The 9,350-nt window shown below is 36.5% G+C and overlaps 1 long non-coding RNA gene across 1 annotated transcript; it reads right to left on the bottom strand.

Annotated features, from left to right (window-relative positions):
- Positions 1 to 6,823: 6,823 nt before the first annotated feature.
- LOC135840834 (uncharacterized) lies at positions 6,824 to 8,677 on the bottom strand. The gene is made up of 3 exons (XR_010557789.1): positions 8,507 to 8,677; positions 8,228 to 8,374; positions 6,824 to 7,975 (listed from the first exon to the last, which is right to left on the bottom strand). It is a non-coding gene; the product is annotated as an uncharacterized LOC135840834 (long non-coding RNA).
- Positions 8,678 to 9,350: the final 673 nt, after the last annotated feature.

The following is a 9,350-nucleotide window of genomic DNA, read 5'->3' as shown; positions in this document are numbered from 1 at the left end:
CTCCAGAACTGCCCAAAACGGTTTGAAACAGTTTCCAATCGATTTGGCAGGTTGAAAATAGGGTTTATCCCAAATTTCAGATTTCTAGGTCAATTTGGTAAAATTTTGATTTTTTTTCTCACATTTTGACCAAAATTTGATTTTTGAAAATTCACCAAAAATCGAAAAAAGCACTGTAGCACTTGAAATTTTGACCGGTGATGAATTTTTGCCTGCTCTTTCGATCTACCTTTGCACGGTTTAAAAAATTTCATGCTAGTCCTATGTTGGAACGCAAAATCTGCGATTACGGTTGACCTGTAAATCAAAATGACCGCCATTTTTTAAGTAGGGCCACTTTTTTTTGAGGACAACGGTTAGAAATGTTTCTTAGGATTCCCCCTCTAAGAAAAAAGTTGTCCCGGAGGATTGGCGGGGGGTGCAATAGATCCTTAAGCGGGGCCCCCGACTAAAGCTATCTCGAGTGAATCTTGGTGTTTCGGGACCCCTGGCGTTCACCACGTAACATCATAGGCAAGTCTGCCTCCGAATTGAAATTTCTTTCATTTCGTAGGTCAGATGATTAAAATTACTCAGTTGACTCTACGAATCGTAAAATACAGCACGTGCCAGCCGCATCCAGAGTAAATTATTATTATATCGTGGATCATTCAGACAAAACCCCATCTCGAGATTCGAATTAACAATTAATAAGTCTACACGAGCGTCAAGTTCGTACAATATCAACAGTAACAAATCAAATTCTCGTTTTAAAACCATCTCTTGATTTATTATAAATAAATTAGGTACCTACTTGCATTAGATACGTCGCTCGTGTACCTACCTATTCCTCGATCACGGTGCGACAAACGTGTATAAGAATAATATCGCGTTAATGTATTAATTAAAATGCGCGAATTAAGAATACTTACGCGCAGTTGAGTACCTAATCGGGTATTTTATTCAAAAAAAAATTCATTTCGTTAAACAACGTGTGTGAGTTTTTTTTTGCTCATTTTAATAGCTCTCAGGTGTGTGTGCGGCATATATTTTAGTGTATAGTTCTACTATAATAACGCAGACCAACATTTTTAATTACTCTATGTCGATTTAAATTTTATTTCAAATAAGCAACGTTATAGTGTTTTTTTTTTTCATTTGTCGGCGGACATTTTATCATATAAATGATGTTGATTACCACGACGTACGTACGCGGTTTGGAAATTGCCCCGTGTTTAAATTTGATTAGGCGAAGGTGAGCATCGCGAATGAGTCGTGTAAAAAGGCGAAAAAAATTCTGCCAAACGAATAACAAACAATTATAATCCATTGCTCTTTATTATAAACGCTGCTGTGTTTGCGTTTAAACATTGCCAAGACGGATAGTAAATTTTAAATTACGCAATTATACAGTCACCGGTGTGTATGTGTGGGTACCTTGGCGTTAATTAAATTTTCACGTTTTTCTATTCGCTATACTGTACTTAGCTTAAACGTTGTTAACTATGTAATTTTTTTCGCTACGTAGACAGATGTTAATTGCTGTAAAAAGTTTCGCCTTCCCTGCTCCGCCCTCCTTTCGATTCACAACGATATTATTAATGCTCGCTAATGCAAGTTTTAAGCAGATTAACCATTTTGAAAGCGTTTTGATTTATATTTAAAGTTGCCCGAGGTATTTTTCCAATACTTAGTGCTTTATGAAAATTTTCGAAATTTTCCACTACTTATTAAAAACCGTTGTAAGTATACGTGTATCGAGTTAGAAAGTGTGTATACTCGAGTATAGAAAAAGGAAGGGGAAAAAAAGGACGCTAAATTAAAATGTCTAATAACTCAATCGATGTTATTTGACAGTTGCTTTAAAAAAAATGACGAAACTGAAACTATAAGCAGCTGCTGTTCTTTTCGGTAAAAAAAAAATATACAAAGGTAGGTTTGAAAAACTTATTACTCAAAAATTTACGTTGCCTACTCGAAGACTTCGTAGACTACTGTCACAGTACCTGACTAATTTGAGTATTTTAGAGGTGCGAGAATATTTAAGAGACAAACACAGTACACAGTATACAGTCGAGTGAAACGTATTAATAACCAGAGTAGGTACCTGAAAAAATAAATAATAAGTTATTATGAAAAAATGAAGAAGATAGCCACATGTACGAGTAGGTAACCGAACCAGAGTGGACAGCTGTACGAGTATAATTGAATTAGAAATTACGCCTGCATTGAAAATAATTAGAATATGTTTATTTATTGCAGCAACAACGGACATCGTTTAGGTAGGTTTTTAAAAGCGAAAAAGCAGACGCCAAACAGTTTCAAATAATTTAGACGACAATTACGAAATGACACCGCACCAGGGCGGCGTTTGTTTAATAAGTTTTTCAGGAAATCGTAATCGTGGTACTAGAAGAATAAAAATGTGCTCGATGTTTGGACAGCCAACGAGCATGTTGTTGTTATTCATTTTTATGTTGTATACAAGAGACTATACATACATACGATTCGCGTATACGTATAAATGAGTCCCCATATATGAGAGACATAGGACATAGAGCGACCAATACGAATCGTGTTAATCCATCTTATTTTGTGACATTTAATAAGTATTTTTATTTTTAAATGCATCTTGATCCTGGTTCTCGAATACTTATATGTATACGCAGTAAGCAGTACGCACAATTCGAGCCGATTTCCACGTGATTGATAGGATTTTTATTCTGTTTCTGTTTCGCCTGTTTTGTATGTTTTACGCGTAGATTTTGGTGTAAAACTCGACGGCGACGTAACGAAAAAAAAAAGATGAAATTCAGGTAGCCCTCGATTCGAGAACGGATCCGACGATGAGATTTTTTGATCTATGGTTTTATAATGAGATGTTCTGTTGGCGTATGTTGGACCTCCTAGGTTGATGTTTCCGTATCTCGTGTATACTTTCTGTCGTTGTACAGCAGCGTAAGATATGCGGTCATGTGTCGGTTTTGGGTTTACTTAGGTCGTGTTTTCTTCGAGCACTTATTTGGAAAGTTTTTTCAGTTTGGATTGAGTTCAATTTTGGTAGGTTTTAGATTTTGATTTGAATGAAAAGATCGATGGTATCTAAGAAAACTTCCAGTGCTCACCTCTCTCATAAAATTCAAATCCCTTACTGACAAAGTAGGCCAATGTTAATCTCAAAGATTTCAATTTCGGTTCGTTGGTATTTAAATTCAATTCACAGGACTGTCGGGGGGGGGCAGTTTGCCCTGAGCCTGCGCTTTATTATGAAGGGGACGGTGAAGGATGAGGCGCTTGTGATGAAAGAAAAATCTGTGTTTTCACTTCTCAAAACAAGAATTTCAGAAAAGTTTTGCCCGAGCAAAAATTGAAAAATCTAAAAAAAATATTATTCAACTTTCTAGTTTTAAAGTGAAAAAATAAATCCTCGCCATCGTTTTACATGCCTTTCGAAATACAAATTTTCAAGAGCTTTCGTCCTCAGTTGGTTCTGTTTTCTGTTCCCTTTTCCAGGAAGTGGTCCTCGGTTCTGGTTCCCAAAAGGTTTCCAGTAATAGTTTTGAAATAGTTTTTTCTGGTTTCAAAAGGTATACCTAGGTACTTACTTTCAGTTCAGGTTCAGGTTCAGGTTGTTGTTCCAAAGTGGTTTTCAACTTTTTTCAAATTTAAACAGTTTTAGTTGTTTTTTTTTTGTGGAAGGGGTGTAGTTGAAGCAAGCTTCAAACAAGTGACTCTGGCGAACGTAAGATACCTACTAAGATCTCTCACAGAACTTTGCACTCCCGACCCCCACACACGCCTATCTGAAAAAAGCCATTCACACCATCACTACAAGCCCCACTTCACAGGTCCCTGACACATTAATACATTTCAACATTCATTTTTTTTTTACATAAGCATGAAAACATACAATCTTAAACTAAGATGGAAAGGAGCCTGCATGAATTCTGATCAGGTTCCCAGCAGAGATGGTCAGGAACAGGGGCTCCATTCAGTGGCTACCAACCAGTGGTGTCTTGCCTCTAGGCAGAAGGGGAAAGTTTGTTGGTACTGCTATGAAGGACACCCTCGGTTCCAACACCAAAATATAGCATAAAATTGAAAATGTTGAAATTCCCCTCTAATTTTCCAGAAAAGAGTCATAAGGCCTCTGAGATAAGTCGAAAGTCCAAAAATGGACAAAATACATTATAATGTTATTATGTAGTATGATTTTGGAAATCATAATAATTCTAGTCACAAATTGAGTTTTGTATAGAGTTTGGGCGCGATTTCGAGTCTTTGCATCCAAGAAGACATTTTTAGAGGCCAAAATTTCCTATTCAAAAAAAAAATGGTTGAAAAATGTGATTGGGCAACTGCAACTTTGGGAATCGTCTTTTCTACTCACAACTTGAGTTTCCTGAGGTTTGTGGGTGATTTTGAGTTTGCACATTTGAACGCACGATGCATCAGTTGATCACTGATGGTGAACTGGGCCATCCCTACTAACTCTCTGATATTTTCATATCACGTATACCAACCCACAATGCACTACCTTGTACTAAAAGGGATAAATGAGAGATTCTACCACCCAGTCAGGCCAGCCACTGTGGGTCGTCTACTGCCCTACAGTGATTACCTACAGATGGGCCAAATAACCCCGGCTGGGATGGAGAAAGTTCTCAAACATGCTGAGAAAGAACTAGAAAAGAAAATCCAACACTCCAACTAGGGAAAGAAAGAGACCAAAAGTTTGCCTTGGCCCATTGTGTCAGCTGAGACTTCAGGATGTCCAAGGGCATTGACCCGTAAAACAATGACCATGCTAATTTCGATGTGAATGTCGACCCATCCACATCCGTCACTTTTGGATGCCACATGTCGATGTGAATTTCGACCCTGTGTCGAGCTAATTGTCGATGTAATTGTCGACTGATGTTGATCTACATTCGTGTCGACAATTGGCTCCACATAGGGTCGAAATTCACATCGACATGGGGCATCCAAAAATGACGGATGTGGATGGATCGACATTCACATCGGAATTTATGTCGACCTCCTGCTTCCTTAAGTTATAGAATATGAGTTTAAAAATTTTCAATTTTTTTCCCCAAAAATTATTTCTTCTGATGTGGCTATTGCTAGTGCTGAAAACAGCATCGATGCAAAGTCCACTTCCGCAGAAGTACAGACGAAAAGTCTGTATAATCAAGAAGTTCAACAGAAATCCCTTATATCAAAGATGGTGCAATACTTTATCTGCGAGTACTAAACTAATCCATTTTCATGTCGACATGTCGATGTTAATGTTGATGTGAAATTCGACATCAACAAATACATCCACAATATCAACATCATATCATCTACATCTCCAAACTGCGGAAAAGTGAATAATTTCATCAATTCCCTAAAAAATTTGTTTTCCACATTGAACAAGATCATATTTTTGAATGTTTACTGAAATTTTAAACACTAAAACAGAAATTTTAATTCTGAAAAATTGGTCGACATAGTTGTAGATGTAAATTTCGAGCATCGAATTTTACATCTACATGTCGAGATGGCATGTCTAGGTATCAGAAATAATGAGAAAATTTCGAAAATTTTCATTTACCTGGCTTTTATATGGACAGAAGATTCCTACTAAATAATTAATTGATCACTTTTCCATCATATGTTGGAAAAAAAACGTAGTCGATGTAAATGTCGACGTCTACAATTGTTGTGCGGGGAGCTCCTGTTCAAATGAGCCTTCAGCAACCAGGACACTCTGCAGTTAAGGGGTGCTAAGGTTGGTGAAGTTGTTGAACTCAAAACAGATGGAAACTACATCTTTTCTCCATCACCAAAGAACAGTACTCAGTTGGGTGAAAATCTGCCCTTCTGCAGTTCTGCCAATAAATACGCGGTAAAGAGCAGTTTAATTGGCGTTTTATACTTCAACACGACTTTTCACTGCTGCCATGCAGCAGATTTTACAGTTTTCAAAATCGCGCTTCAATTCACGGGTGTAATTTGAAGCGACTTTTTAGGTTGTTACATTTTCTGCACAGCAGAAGAAAATTTCTACTGATAAACACACCACAAGAATATTTCGTAGCATATTTTTATCGCATAAGGCCGCTACACGTCTAAATTATGTGGTGTATTTTTGCATGTTGAAAAAACCAGCCTCAAAATATGTACTCTACGCAAATATTTTGTAGCGTATTTATTTGTGTATTTGCTGAAAAACGCGTGTAAATGTGGTATTTTGCGCGTGTGTTTTAGCTTAGTACCTATGTAAATATCTGTTCTACTCAACCAAGTCCTCTGGTGGAGTAGGTACATAGCAAGGATTCCACTTACAGATCTGGGGACTCGAGTTTGATCCCCGCTAGTGCCAAAAATTTTTTCAAGAATATTGATCAATGGTAGATTTTTACGCATAAATAAAATACGCGCCGATTAATGGGCAGAAAAAGCATTGGCGTGAAGTGCCGGAATTCCTGCCCGCGTTTTTATGTCACGTAAGAGCAGATTTTCACCCAACTGGGTACAATGATAAGTCGTCAATCAAGGACTTTGTAACAACAATGAAAGCACTTGCTGCCAAATGCGACCTACTCAAGGTCAAAAAGATAGAGGTACTAAGACTAGGGTGTGGTCTAGATAAACTGGAGTTGCCAACAGTGAAGCAATCCATCATCAAATGCTTCAAGGACCACTCAGTTACTGTCAGAGTATGCATCCCAAAGGAGGAACAGCTTCAATCCTGATCTACCAACCAAACATTGACCTGAACAAGCCCTGTAAATAACCCATCAAGATGCATTACCTCAAGCTGTAAATAACTACAGTTAGATTTTTCAAAACCTATGCATGCCCTACTTAAAAATATTATATTTTTCTCAAAATAGTCCAGTGTGGGTTTCTTTCTTATATTATAATGTTGTACATATTTGCAAAATAGACCAAGTTAACTAATCGTAGGTATCTATTTTCCTAAATTTTACAGCCTAAGTTAATTAGTCATATCTATGTAGTATTCTACTCTTAAGTCCAATGTGAGAGGCTGGTGTGAAGTCCCTAGCAAGTGCACTGGCCTCCTTGCAAAAGTCCCCCCATATCCGAAACTCGTGTAATGCAAAGGGGAGACCAACAATTGTTGACCCCCCCCAGGCACCAAATTCTCCTCCCTAAAATCCTTTTTCCAAGATGGGTTGGGGGACTCAGTCTACCTGATGGGCATGAGTGAATAACAAAGCCTGGTAGGGTGATTGGGCCCTTGGCAGCCACCCAGGGGGTATGGGTCGTGGTGGACAACCTGTCTTTCCCCGTCCCCCCTCCCCACTGCATCTTAGATCAAGGATTAGAGATAAATTAAGATATTACATTTTGTTTATAGATTTAGTCTTAGATTTAAGATGTAAATAAATATGTTTATTTGAGAAAACCCCCGGCACCTTGTGTGTCTGGGAAACCAAAAAAATTTTTCCGCCACTGCGAGTATGTAGGTACACAAATTAAACATTGATTACCTATACTCAAGATTCAAGATGCAAAACAATCTACCTACCTACCAAATAATAAATTCTGTAAGGGCAAACATTTATGCATTGAATTTGCCATATGTAGGTACCTATAGTAAAATGTTTAAAATAGTAATAATTATTCTACAAAAAATGCGCTTTGTAAAAATTCAACAATATTCCTGCCATTGCAATTCCAATACTCGGCTGTTGAAGTTGTAAGGAAATGCTAGATGAAGAAGCTTTCAGTGTCGAATCTGAGAATCTGATGAAGGCTGCTGGGGAGGTGCTGAAGGAGCATTAGATATTACATAGATCTGTTATACAAGTAACACATTTACTTATAACATCTGACACTTGCCCTTTCTGGGACGCGTTACTGCTTTCAGCGATATTTAAATGTATATTCTTGTATAGATCGCAAGCCTCGGTAGCATTCCTTTCTGAGATTCTGAAGGTACCTAGGCCAACTATCGTTCGCCTGGTGAATTTCAAATTGGAATCTGAAATTGTAAGACCAATAAAATCTCTTCGTTATTTTTTTCAATTTTGTGATTCATTTCTTCATTACTTAGGTAAATTATCTACTAAATTGATGAAAAAATCGTTTATTTAAGTAGGTACTAGGTATCTACCTAGGTAGGTATATGAGAAAAAAAACAGAAATTTTAAAAATTTTGCATCATAAAACATGTCAACTTCGGTTTGGTTTTAATTTCTGTGCCTGTGATATTATGTTAAATATATGTACTTACCATTTGATTTGGTGTATTCGAGTGTAAGGCACACATGCTTCAAATATTTCGTATCATTTGATTCAACAGTAAAAGCTGTATGATTGCAAGCGTATTTATTATCATCCGATGTTTCGCAATTACGAACATAACATTTCAAACTATTTCCTGCAATTGATTTTTAAAAATTCAGTCAACATTGGACGGATATTTCCGACTATCAAACTGATTTCTCACACAATTTTTCTATAAATTTTCTTTATAAACGCTAGAATTGGACAATAAAATCTAAATGCTTACCTATTGATGCCCAAATCAGCAAAATCATCCCAAAAAATATCAAATTATTGAAATTACACGTCATTTTAGTTGAAATAATAACCATGAAAATGTATCAAAGACTCAAAGAAATGCAAATTACGACGGTCTAACGAATTTCAACGATGAAGAGTGAATTTTTACCGATGCGAGGATGTATCTACTTACCTATTAGGTAATGATTATAATTTTAATTCGAAAGAAATTGATAAAATACTGACGTTGGCCAGTTGGCTAACCAAAAATGATTGTAAGTAATAAAAAAGAGAAAAAATTGACAAAAAATTGTCAAGAAATGCGATTGGGCGCTGAAACTTTTGGAATCGTCTGATACTCGACTTTTGTCCAGAAAAAGAACATTCCCAAAGCTGTTAGGTACTACCAAATCGCTGTGTTCGACCATTTTTAGACAATTTTAAGGCCCTATGGGGCTCTTTGCTTGTGGCCACACATTTTAATTTAATTTTTAAAGGTTCCAGAATGGCTCAAAAGAAATTATTTTTGAGTTGAAGCGTTAAAATGAAATATGTACTTATGCACACTTGCAAGTTTACTCGTACCTATATTATTTCCTTATTTGAAAATATGCTTCGAGAAAATGTTTAAAATATTTTAGTGCTATGTGAAACGAATTTTAGAAAATTGAAGAGCATTTTTACGCTTTGAGAAGGCCATTTTAGAGATTGAGAAATTTTTCAGAAATGTGTCTCAAATTCCAAATTTGAAAATATAATTAATAAGTACCTTATTTCTATTTATTCACGAAACAACTTTTTTCAATAAACCCATCTTTCAAACCAAATGTACCTATTTCTAGCTTTCCATA

The sequence above is a fragment of the Planococcus citri genome, chromosome 3, assembly GCF_950023065.1.
Source record: "Planococcus citri chromosome 3, ihPlaCitr1.1, whole genome shotgun sequence".
Taxonomy (NCBI): domain Eukaryota; kingdom Metazoa; phylum Arthropoda; class Insecta; order Hemiptera; family Pseudococcidae; genus Planococcus; species Planococcus citri.
This window is presented reverse-complemented; position numbering and strand designations above follow the sequence as displayed.